Here is a 12,493-nt window from a genome sequence, read left to right as displayed (position 1 = left end):
AGAACAATGGAAGAGTTTAGAAGCATTTTTAAACTTCAACAGAATTCCGAGAACAATGGAAGAGTTCCGAAGCATTTTTAAACATCAACGGAATTCCGAGAACAATAAAAGAGTTGCGAAGCATTATTAAACGTCAGCGGAATTCCGAGAACAATGGAAGAGTTTTGAAGCATTTTTAAACTTCAGCAGAATTCCCAGAACAATGGAAGAGTTTCGAAGCATTTTTAAACTTCAACGGAATTCTGAGAACAATGGAAGAGTTCCGAAGCATTTTTAAACGTTAGCGGAATTCCGAGTACAATGAAAGAGTTGCGAAGCATTATTAAACGTCAGCGGAATTCCGAGAACAATGGAAGAGTTCTGAAGCATTTTTAAGCGTCAGCGGAATTTTGAAAACAATGGAAGATTTCCGAAGCATTTTTAAACGTTAGCGGAATTCTGAGAACAATGGAAGAGTTCCGAAGCATTTTTAAACTTCAGCAGAATTCCGAGAACAATGGAAGAGTTTCGAAGTATTTTTAAACTTCAACGGAATTCCGAGAACAATGGAAGAGTTCCGAAGCATTTTTAAACTTCAGCAGAATTCCGAGAACAATGGAAGAGTTCCGAAGCATTTTTAAACTTCAGCAGAATTCCGAGAGCAATGGAAGAGTTCCAAAGCATTTTTAAACGTCAGCGGAATTCTGAGAACAATGGAAGAGTTACGTAGCATTTTTAAACTTCAGCAGAATTCCGAGAACAATGGAAGAGTTCCGAAGCATTTTTAAACTTCAGCTGAATTCTGAGAACAATGGAAGAGTTCCGAAGCATTTTTAAACGTCAGCAGAATTCCGAGAACAATGCAAGATTTCCGAAGCATTTTTATATGTCAGCGGAATTCCGAGAACAATGGAAGAGTACCGAAGCATTTTTAAACTTCAGCGGAATTCTGAGAACAATGGAAGAGTTCCGAAGCATTTTTAAACGTCAGCAGAATTCCGAGAACAATGTAAGAGTTCTGAAGCATTTTTAAACTTCAGCAGAATTCCGAGAGCAATGGAAGAGTTCCGAAGCATTTTTAAACTTCAGCGGAATTCCGAGTACAATGTAAGAGATTTTAAGCATTTTTAAACTTCAGCAGAATTCCGAGAGCAATGGAAGAGTTCCAAAGCAATTTAAAAGTTCAACAGAATTCCGAGAACAATTGAAGAGTTCCGAAGCAATTTTAAACGTCAGCGGAATGCCGAGAACAATGCAAGATTTTCAAAGCATTTTTATATGTCAGCGGAATTCCGAGAACAATGGAAGAGTTCCGAAGCATTTTTAAACTTCAGCAGAATTCCGAGAACAATGGAAGAGTTTCGAAGCATTTTTAAACGTCAGCGGAATTCCGAGAACAATGAAAGAGTTGCGAAGCATTATTAAACGTCAGCGGAATTCCGAGAACAATGGAAGAGTTCTGAAGCATTTTTAAACTTCAGCAGAATTCCGAGAACAATGGAAGAGTTTCGAAGCATTTTTAAACTTCAACGGAATTCCGAGAACAATGGAAGAGTTCCGAAGCATTTTTAACTGTCAGCGGAATTCCGAGAACAATGAAAAAGTTGCGAAGCATTATTAAACGTCAGCGGAATTCCGAGAACAATGGAAGAGTTCTGAAGCATTTTTAAGCGTCAGCGGAATTTTGATATCAATGGAAGATTTCCGAAGCATTTTTAAATGTCAGCGGAATGCCGAGAACAATGCAAGATTTCCGAAGCATTATTAAACGTCAGCGGAATTCTGAGAACAATGGAAGAGTTCTGAAGCATTTTTAAACGTCAGCGGAATTTTGAAAACAATGGAAGATTTCCGAAGCATTTTTAAACGTCAGCGGAATTCCGAGAACAATGGAAGAGTTCCGAAGCATTTTTAAACTACAGCAGAATTCCAAGAACAATGGAAGAGTTCTGAAGCATTTTTAAACTTCAGCAGAATTCCGAGAGCAATGGAAGAGTTCCAAAGCATTTTAAAAGTTCGGCAGAATTCCGAGAACAATTGAAGAGTTCCGAAGCATTTTTAAACGTCAGCGGAATGCCGAGAACAATGCAAGATTTCCGAAGCATTTTTATATGTCAGCGGAATTCCGAGAACAAAGGAAGAGTACCGAAGCATTTTTAAACGTCAGCGGAATTCAGAGAACAATGGAAGAGTTCCGAGGCATTTTTAAACGTCAGCAGAATTCCGAGAACAATGTAAGAGTTCTGAAGCATTTTTAAACTTCAGCAGAATTCCGAGAACAATGGAAGAGTTCTGAAGCATTTTTAAGCGTCAGCGGAATTTTGAAAACAATGGAAGATTTCCGAAGCATTTTTAAAAGTCAGCGGAATTCCGAGAACAATGGAAGAGTTGTGAAGCATTTTTAAACGTCAGTGGAATTCCGTGAACAATGGAAGAGTTGTGAAGCATTTTTAAACGTCAGCGGAATTCCGAGAACAATGGAAGAGTTCCGAAGCATTTTTAAACGTCAGCAGAATTCTGAGAACAATGGAATAGTTCTGAAGCATTTTTAAACGTCAGCGGAATTTTGAAAACAATGGAAGATTTCCGAAGCATTTTTAAACGTCAGCGGAATTCTGAGAACAATGGAAGAGTTCTGAAGCATTTTTAAACTTCAGCAGAATTCCGAGAACAATGGAAGAGTTCCAAAGCATTTTTAAACGTCAGCGGAATGCCGAGAACAATGCAAGATTTCCGAAGCATTTTTATATGTCAGCGGAATTCCGAGAACAATGGAAGAGTTTAGAAGCATTTTTAAACTTCAACAGAATTCCGAGAACAATGGAAGAGTTCCGAAGCATTTTTAAACATCAGCGGAATTCCGAGAACAATGAAAGAGTTGCAAAGCATTATTAAACGTCAGCGGAATTCCGAGAACAATGGAAGAGTTCTGAAGCATTTTTAAACGTTAGCGGAATTCCGAGTACAATGAAAGAGTTGCAAAGCATTATTAAACGTCAGCGGAATTCCGAGAACAATGGAAGAGTTCTGAAGCATTTTTAAGCGTCAGCGGAATTTTGAAAACAATGGAAGATTTCCGAAGCATTTTTAAACGTCAGTGGAATTCCGAGAACAATGAAAGAGTTGCGAAGCATTATTAAACGTCAGCGGAATTCCGAGAACAATGGAAGAGTTCCGAAGCATTTTTAAACTTCAGCAGAATTGCGAGAACAATGGAAGAGTTATGAAGCATTTTTAAACTTCAACGGAATTCCGAGAACAATGGTAGAGTTCCGAAGCATTTTTAAACGTCAGCAGAATTCCGAGAACAATGTAAGAGTTCTGAAGCATTTTTAAACTTCAGCAGAATTCCGAGAGCAATGGAAGAGTTCCAAAGCATTTTAAAAGTTCAACAGAATTCCGAGAACAATTGAAGAGTTCCGAAGCAATTTTAAACGTCAGCGGAATGCCGAGAACAATGCAAGATTTTCAAAGCATTTTTATATGTCAGCGGAATTCCGAGAACAATGGAAGAGTTCCGAAGCATTTTTAAACTTCAACGGAATTCCGAGAACAATGGAAGAGTTCCGAAGCATTTTTAAACGTCAGCAGAATTCCGAGAACAATGGAAGAGTTTCGAAGCATTTTTAAACTTCAACGGAATTCCGAGAACAATCGAAGAGTTCCGAAGCATTTTTAACCGTCAGCGGAATTCCGAGAACAATGAAAAAGTTGCGAAGCATTATTAAACGTCAGCGGAATTCCGAGAACAATGGAAGAGTTCTGAAGCATTTTTAAGCGTCAGCGGAATTTTGAAAACAATGGAAGATTTCCGAAGCATTTTTAAACGTCAGTGGAATTCTGAGAACAATGGAAGAGTTCCGAAGCATTTTTAAACTTCAGCAGAATTCCGAAAACAATGGAAGAGTTCTGAAGCATTTTTATACTTCAGCAGAATTCCGAGAGCAATGGAAGAGTTCCAAAGCATTTTAAAAGTTCAGCAGAATTCCGAGAACAATTGAAGAGTTCCGAAGCATTTTTAAACGTCAGTGGAATTCTGAGAACAATGGAAGAGTACCGAAGCATTTTTAAACGTCAGCGGAATTCTGAGAACAATGGAAGAGTTCCGAAGCATTTTTAAACTTCAGCAGAATTCCGAGAATAATGGAAGAGTTCCAAAGCATTTTTAAACGTCAGCGGAATTCCGAGAACAATGGAAGAGTTCTGAAGCATTTTTAAACGTCAGCGGAATTTTGAAAACAATGGAAGATTTCCGAAGCATTTTTAAACGTCAGCGGAATTCTGAGAACAATGGAAGAGTTCCGAAGCATTTTTAAACGTCAGCGGAATGCCGAGAACAATGCAAGATTTCCGAAGCATTTTTATATGTCAGCGGAATTCCGAGAACAATGGAAGAGTACCGAAGCATTTTAAAACGTCAGCGGAATTCCGAGAACAATGGAAGAGTTCTGAAGCATTTTTAAACGTCAGCGGAATTTTGAAAACAATGGAAGATTTCCGAAGCATTTTTAAACGTCAGCGGAATTCCGAGAACAATGGAAGAGTTCCGAAGCATTTTTAAACTACAGCAGAATTCCGAGAACAATGGAAGAGTTCCAAAGCATTTTAAAAGTTCGGCAGAATTCCGAGAACAATTGAAGAGTTCCGAAGCATTTTTAAATGTCAGCGGAATGCCGAGAACAATGCAAGATTTCCGAAGCATTTTTATATGTCAGCGGAATTCCGAGAACAATGGAAGAGTTCCGAAGCATTTTTAAACATCAGCGGAATTCCGAGAACAATGAAAGAGTTGCGAAGCATTATTAAACGTCAGCGGAATTCCGAGAACAATGGAAGAGTTTCGAAGCATTTTTAAACTTCAACGGAATTCCGAGAACAATGGAAGAGTTCCGAAGCATTTTTAAACGTTAGCGGAATTCCGAGTACAATGAAAGAGTTGCGAAGCATTATTAAACGTCAGCGGAATTCCGAGAACAATGGAAGAGTTCTGAAGCATTTTTAAGCGTCAGCGGAATTTTGAAAACAATGGAAGATTTCCGAAGCATTTTTAAACGTTAGCGGAATTCTGAGAACAATGGAAGAGTTCCGAAGCATTTTTAAACTTCAGCAGAATTCCGAGAACAATGGAAGAGTTTCGAAGTATTTTTAAACTTCAACGGAATTCCGAGAACAATGGAAGAGTTCCGAAGCATTTTTAAACTTCAGCAGAATTCCGAGAACAATGGAAGAGTTCCGAAGCATTTTTAAACTTCAGCAGAATTCCGAGAGCAATGGAAGAGTTCCAAAGCATTTTTAAACGTCAGCGGAATTCTGAGAACAATGGAAGAGTTACGTAGCATTTTTAAACTTCAGCAGAATTCCGAGAACAATGGAAGAGTTCCGAAGCATTTTTAAACTTCAGCTGAATTCTGAGAACAATGGAAGAGTTCCAAAGCATTTTAAAAGTTCGGCAGAATTCCGAGAACAATTGAAGAGTTCCGAAGCATTTTTAAACGTCAGCGGAATGCCGAGAACAATGCAAGATTTCCGAAGCATTTTTATATGTCAGCGGAATTCCGAGAACAAAGGAAGAGTACCGAAGCATTTTTAAACGTCAGCGGAATTCAGAGAACAATGGAAGAGTTCCGAGGCATTTTTAAACGTCAGCAGAATTCCGAGAACAATGTAAGAGTTCTGAAGCATTTTTAAACTTCAGCAGAATTCCGAGAACAATGGAAGAGTTCTGAAGCATTTTTAAGCGTCAGCGGAATTTTGAAAACAATGGAAGATTTCCGAAGCATTTTTAAAAGTCAGCGGAATTCCGAGAACAATGGAAGAGTTGTGAAGCATTTTTAAACGTCAGTGGAATTCCGTGAACAATGGAAGAGTTGTGAAGCATTTTTAAACGTCAGCGGAATTCCGTGAACAATGGAAGAGTACCGAAGCATTTTTAAACGTCAGCGGAATTCTGAGAACAATGGAAGAGTTCCGAAGCATTTTTAAACTTCAGCAGAATTCCGAGAATAATGGAAGAGTTCCAAAGCATTTTTAAACGTCAGCGGAATTCCGAGAACAATGGAAGAGTTCTGAAGCATTTTTAAACGTCAGCGGAATTTTGAAAACAATGGAAGATTTCCGAAGCATTTTTAAACGTCAGCGGAATTCTGAGAACAATGGAAGAGTTCCGAAGCATTTTTAAACGTCAGCGGAATGCCGAGAACAATGCAAGATTTCCGAAGCATTTTTATATGTCAGCGGAATTCCGAGAACAATGGAAGAGTACCGAAGCATTTTAAAACGTCAGCGGAATTCCGAGAACAATGGAAGAGTTCTGAAGCATTTTTAAACGTCAGCGGAATTTTGAAAACAATGGAAGATTTCCGAAGCATTTTTAAACGTCAGCGGAATTCCGAGAACAATGGAAGAGTTCCGAAGCATTTTTAAACTACAGCAGAATTCCGAGAACAATGGAAGAGTTCCAAAGCATTTTAAAAGTTCGGCAGAATTCCGAGAACAATTGAAGAGTTCCGAAGCATTTTTAAATGTCAGCGGAATGCCGAGAACAATGCAAGATTTCCGAAGCATTTTTATATGTCAGCGGAATTCCGAGAACAATGGAAGAGTTTAGAAGCATTTTTAAACTTCAACAGAATTCCGAGAACAATGGAAGAGTTCCGAAGCATTTTTAAACATCAGCGGAATTCCGAGAACAATGAAAGAGTTGCGAAGCATTATTAAACGTCAGCGGAATTCCGAGAACAATGGAAGAGTTCTGAAGCATTTTTAAACTTCAGCAGAATTCCCAGAACAATGGAAGAGTTTCGAAGCATTTTTAAACTTCAACGGAATTCCGAGAACAATGGAAGAGTTCCGAAGCATTTTTAAACGTTAGCGGAATTCCGAGTACAATGAAAGAGTTGCGAAGCATTATTAAACGTCAGCGGAATTCCGAGAACAATGGAAGAGTTCTGAAGCATTTTTAAGCGTCAGCGGAATTTTGAAAACAATGGAAGATTTCCGAAGCATTTTTAAACGTTAGCGGAATTCTGAGAACAATGGAAGAGTTCCGAAGCATTTTTAAACTTCAGCAGAATTCCGAGAACAATGGAAGAGTTTCGAAGTATTTTTAAACTTCAACGGAATTCCGAGAACAATGGAAGAGTTCCGAAGCATTTTTAAACTTCAGCAGAATTCCGAGAACAATGGAAGAGTTCCGAAGCATTTTTAAACTTCAGCAGAATTCCGAGAGCAATGGAAGAGTTCCAAAGCATTTTTAAACGTCAGCGGAATTCTGAGAACAATGGAAGAGTTACGTAGCATTTTTAAACTTCAGCAGAATTCCGAGAACAATGGAAGAGTTCCGAAGCATTTTTAAACTTCAGCAGAATTCCGAGAACAATGGAAGAGTTCCGAAGCATTTTTAAACTTCAGCAGAATTCCGAGAGCAATGGAAGAGTTCCAAAGCATTTTTAAACGTCAGCGGAATTCTGAGAACAATGGAAGAGTTACGTAGCATTTTTAAACTTCAGCAGAATTCCGAGAACAATGGAAGAGTTCCGAAGCATTTTTAAACTTCAGCTGAATTCTGAGAACAATGGAAGAGTTCCGAAGCATTTTTAAACGTCAGCAGAATTCCGAGAACAATGTAAGAGTTCTGAAACATTTTTAAACTTCAGCAGAATTCCGAGAGCAATGGAAGAGTTCCGAAGCATTTTTAAACGTCAGCGGAATGCCGAGAACAATGCAAGATTTCCGAAGCATTTTTATATGTCAGCAGAATTCCGAGAACAATGGAAGAGTTTCGAAGCATTTTTAAACTTCAACGGAATTCCGAGAACAATGGATGAGTTCCGAAGCATTTTTACACGTCAGTGGAATTCCGAGAACAATGAAAGAGTTGCGAAGCATTATTAAACGTCAGCAGAATTCCGAGAACAATGGAAGAGTTCCGAAGCATTTTTACACGTCAGTGGAATTCCGAGAACAATGAAAGAGTTGCGAAGCATTATTAAACGTCAGCAGAATTCCGAGAACAATGGAAGAGTTCTGAAGCATTTTTAAGCGTCAGCGGAATTTTGAAAACAATGGAAGATTTCCGAAGCATTTTTAAAAGTCAGCGGAATTCCGAGAACAATGGAAGAGTTGTGAAGCATTTTTAAACGTCAGCGGAATTCCGAGAATAATGGAAGAGTTGTGAAGCATTTTTAAACGTCAGCGGAATTCCGAGAACAATGGAAGAGTTCTGAAGCATTTTTAAACGTCAGCAGAATTCTGAGAACAATGGAATAGTTCTGAAGCATTTTTAAACGTCAGCGGAATTTTGAAAACAATGGAAGATTTCCGAAGCATTTTTAAACGTCAGCGGAATTCTGAGAACAATGGAAGAGTTCTGAAGCATTTTTAAACTTCAGCAGAATTCCGAGAACAATGGAAGAGTTCCGAACCATTTTTAAACTTCAGCGGAATTCCGAGTACAATGTAAGAGATTTTAAGCATTTTTAAATTTCAGCGGAATTCCGAGAACAATAGAAGAGTTCCGAAGCATTTTTAAAATTCACACGAATTCCGAGAACAATGGAAGAGTTGCGAAGCATTATTAAACGTCAGCGGAATTCCGAGAACAATGGAAGAGTTCTGAAGCATTTTTAAACTTCAGCAGAATTCCCAGAACAATGGAAGAGTTTCGAAGCATTTTTAAACTTCAACGGAATTCCGAGAACAATGGAAGAGTTCCGAAGCATTTTTAAACGTTAGCGGAATTCCGAGTACAATGAAAGAGTTGCGAAGCATTATTAAACGTCAGCGGAATTCCGAGAACAATGGAAGAGTTCTGAAGCATTTTTAAGCGTCAGCGGAATTTTGAAAACAATGGAAGATTTCCGAAGCATTTTTAAACGTTAGCGGAATTCTGAGAACAATGGAAGAGTTCCGAAGCATTTTTAAACTTCAGCAGAATTCCGAGAACAATGGAAGAGTTTCGAAGTATTTTTAAACTTCAACGGAATTCCGAGAACAATGGAAGAGTTCCGAAGCATTTTTAAACTTCAGCAGAATTCCGAGAACAATGGAAGAGTTCCGAAGCATTTTTAAACTTCAGCAGAATTCCGAGAGCAATGGAAGAGTTCCAAAGCATTTTTAAACGTCAGCGGAATTCCGAGAACAATGGAAGAGTTCTGAAGCATTTTTAAACGTCAGCAGAATTCTGAGAACAATGGAATAGTTCTGAAGCATTTTTAAACGTCAGCGGAATTTTGAAAACAATGGAAGATTTCCGAAGCATTTTTAAACGTCAGCGGAATTCTGAGAACAATGGAAGAGTTCTGAAGCATTTTTAAACTTCAGCAGAATTCCGAGAACAATGGAAGAGTTCCGAAGCATTTTTAAACTTCAGCGGAATTCCGAGTACAATGTAAGAGATTTTAAGCATTTTTAAATTTCAGCGGAATTCCGAGAACAATAGAAGAGTTCCGAAGCATTTTTAAAATTCACACGAATTCCGAGAACAATGGAAGAGTTGCGAAGCAATATTAAACGTCAGCGGAATTCCGAGAACAATGGAAGAGTTCTGAAGCATTTTTAAACTTCAGCAGAATTCCCAGAACAATGGAAGAGTTTCGAAGCATTTTTAAACTTCAACGGAATTCCGAGAACAATGGAAGAGTTCCGAAGCATTTTTAAACGTTAGCGGAATTCCGAGTACAATGAAAGAGTTGCGAAGCATTATTAAACGTCAGCGGAATTCCGAGAACAATGGAAGAGTTCTGAAGCATTTTTAAGCGTCAGCGGAATTTTGAAAACAATGGAAGATTTCCGAAGCATTTTTAAACGTTAGCGGAATTCTGAGAACAATGGAAGAGTTCCGAAGCATTTTTAAAAGTCAGCGGAATTCCGAGAACAATGGAAGAGTTGTGAAGCATTTTTAAACGTCAGTGGAATTCCGTGAACAATGGAAGAGTTGTGAAGCATTTTTAAACGTCAGCGGAATTCCGAGAACAATGGACGAGTTCCGAAGCATTTTTAAAAGTCAGCGGAATTCCGAGAACAATGGAAGAGTTGTGAAGCATTTTTAAACGTCAGTGGAATTCCGTGAACAATGGAAGAGTTGTGAAGCATTTTTAAACGTCAGCGGAATTCCGAGAACAATGGAAGAGTTCTGAAGCATTTTTAAACTTCAGCAGAATTCCGAGAACAATGGAAGAGTTCCGAAGCATTTTTAAACGTCAGCGGAATGCCGAGAACAATGCAAGATTTCCGAAGCATTTTTATATGTCAGCGGAATTCCGAGAACAATGGAAGAGTTTAGAAGCATTTTTAAACTTCAACAGAATTCCGAGAACAATGGAAGAGTTCCGAAGCATTTTTAAACATCAGCGGAATTCCGAGAACAATGAAACAGTTGCGAAGCATTATTAAACGTCAGCGGAATTCCGAGAACAATGGAAGAGTTCTGAAGCATTTTTAAACGTTAGCGGAATTCCGAGTACAATGAAAGAGTTGCAAAGCATTATTAAACGTCAGCGGAATTCCGAGAACAATGGAAGAGTTCTGAAGCATTTTTAAGCGTCAGCGGAATTTTGAAAACAATGGAAGATTTCCGAAGCATTTTTAAACGTCAGTGGAATTCCGAGAACAATGAAAGAGTTGCGAAGCATTATTAAACGTCAGCGGAATTCCGAGAACAATGGAAGAGTTCCGAAGCATTTTTAAACTTCAGCAGAATTCCGAGAACAATGGAAGAGTTATGAAGCATTTTTAAACTTCAACGGAATTCCGAGAACAATGGTAGAGTTCCGAAGCATTTTTAAACGTCAGCAGAATTCCGAGAACAATGTAAGAGTTCTGAAGCATTTTTAAACTTCAGCAGAATTCCGAGAGCAATGGAAGAGTTCCAAAGCATTTTAAAAGTTCAACAGAATTCCGAGAACAATTGAAGAGTTCCGAAGCAATTTTAAACGTCAGCGGAATGCCGAGAACAATGCAAGATTTTCAAAGCATTTTTATATGTCAGCGGAATTCCGAGAACAATGGAAGAGTTCCGAAGCATTTTTAAACTTCAGCAGAATTCCGAGAACAATGGAAGAGTTTCGAAGCATTTTTAAACTTCAACGGAATTCCGAGAACAATGGAAGAGTTCCGAAGCATTTTTAAACGTCAGCAGAATTCCGAGAACAATGGAAGAGTTTCGAAGCATTTTTAAACTTCAACGGAATTCCGAGAACAATGGAAGAGTTCCGAAGCATTTTTAACCGTCAGCGGAATTCCGAGAACAATGAAAAAGTTGCGAAGCATTATTAAACGTCAGCGGAATTCCGAGAACAATGGAAGAGTTCTGAAGCATTTTTAAGCGTCAGCGGAATTTTGAAAACAATGGAAGATTTCCGAAGCATTTTTAAACGTCAGTGGAATTCTGAGAACAATGGAAGAGTTCCGAAGCATTTTTAAACTTCAGCAGAATTCCGAAAACAATGGAAGAGTTCTGAAGCATTTTTAAACTTCAGCAGAATTCCGAGAGCAATGGAAGAGTTCCAAAGCATTTTAAAAGTTCAGCAGAATTCCGAGAACAATTGAAGAGTTCCGAAGCATTTTTAAACGTCAGCGGAATGCCGAGAACAATGCAAGATTTCCGAAGCATTTTTATATGTCAGCGGAATTCCGAGAACAATGGAAGAGTACCGAAGCATTTTAAAACGTCAGCGGAATTCCGAGAACAATGGAAGAGTTCTGAAGCATTTTTAAACGTCAGCGGAATTTTGAAAACAATGGAAGATTTCCGAAGCATTTTTATATGTCAGCGGAATTCCGAGAACAATGGAAGAGTTTAGAAGCATTTTTAAACTTCAACAGAATTCCGAGAACAATGGAAGAGTTCCGAAGCATTTTTAAACATCAACGGAATTCCGAGAACAATAAAAGAGTTGCGAAGCATTATTAAACGTCAGCGGAATTCCGAGAACAATGGAAGAGTTTTGAAGCATTTTTAAACTTCAGCAGAATTCCCAGAACAATGGAAGAGTTTCGAAGCATTTTTAAACTTCAACGGAATTCTGAGAACAATGGAAGAGTTCCGAAGCATTTTTAAACGTTAGCGGAATTCCGAGTACAATGAAAGAGTTGCGAAGCATTATTAAACGTCAGCGGAATTCCGAGAACAATGGAAGAGTTCTGAAGCATTTTTAAGCGTCAGCGGAATTTTGAAAACAATGGAAGATTTCCGAAGCATTTTTAAACGTTAGCGGAATTCTGAGAACAATGGAAGAGTTCCGAAGCATTTTTAAACTTCAGCAGAATTCCGAGAACAATGGAAGAGTTTCGAAGTATTTTTAAACTTCAACGGAATTCCGAGAACAATGGAAGAGTTCCGAAGCATTTTTAAACTTCAGCAGAATTCCGAGAACAATGGAAGAGTTCCGAAGCATTTTTAAACTTCAGCAGAATTCCGAGAGCAATGGAAGAGTTCCAAAGCATTTTTAAACGTCAGCGGAATTCTGAGAACAATGGAAGAGTTACGTAGCATTTTTAAACTTCAGCAGAATTC

Source organism: Phyllobates terribilis, unplaced genomic scaffold (assembly GCF_046119375.1).
Source record: "Phyllobates terribilis strain yellow unplaced genomic scaffold, ASM4611937v1 Scaffold_22__1_contigs__length_20350403, whole genome shotgun sequence".
Taxonomy (NCBI): domain Eukaryota; kingdom Metazoa; phylum Chordata; class Amphibia; order Anura; family Dendrobatidae; genus Phyllobates; species Phyllobates terribilis.
The sequence above is the reverse complement of the archived record's forward strand: the minus strand, read 5'-3'. Positions refer to the sequence as shown.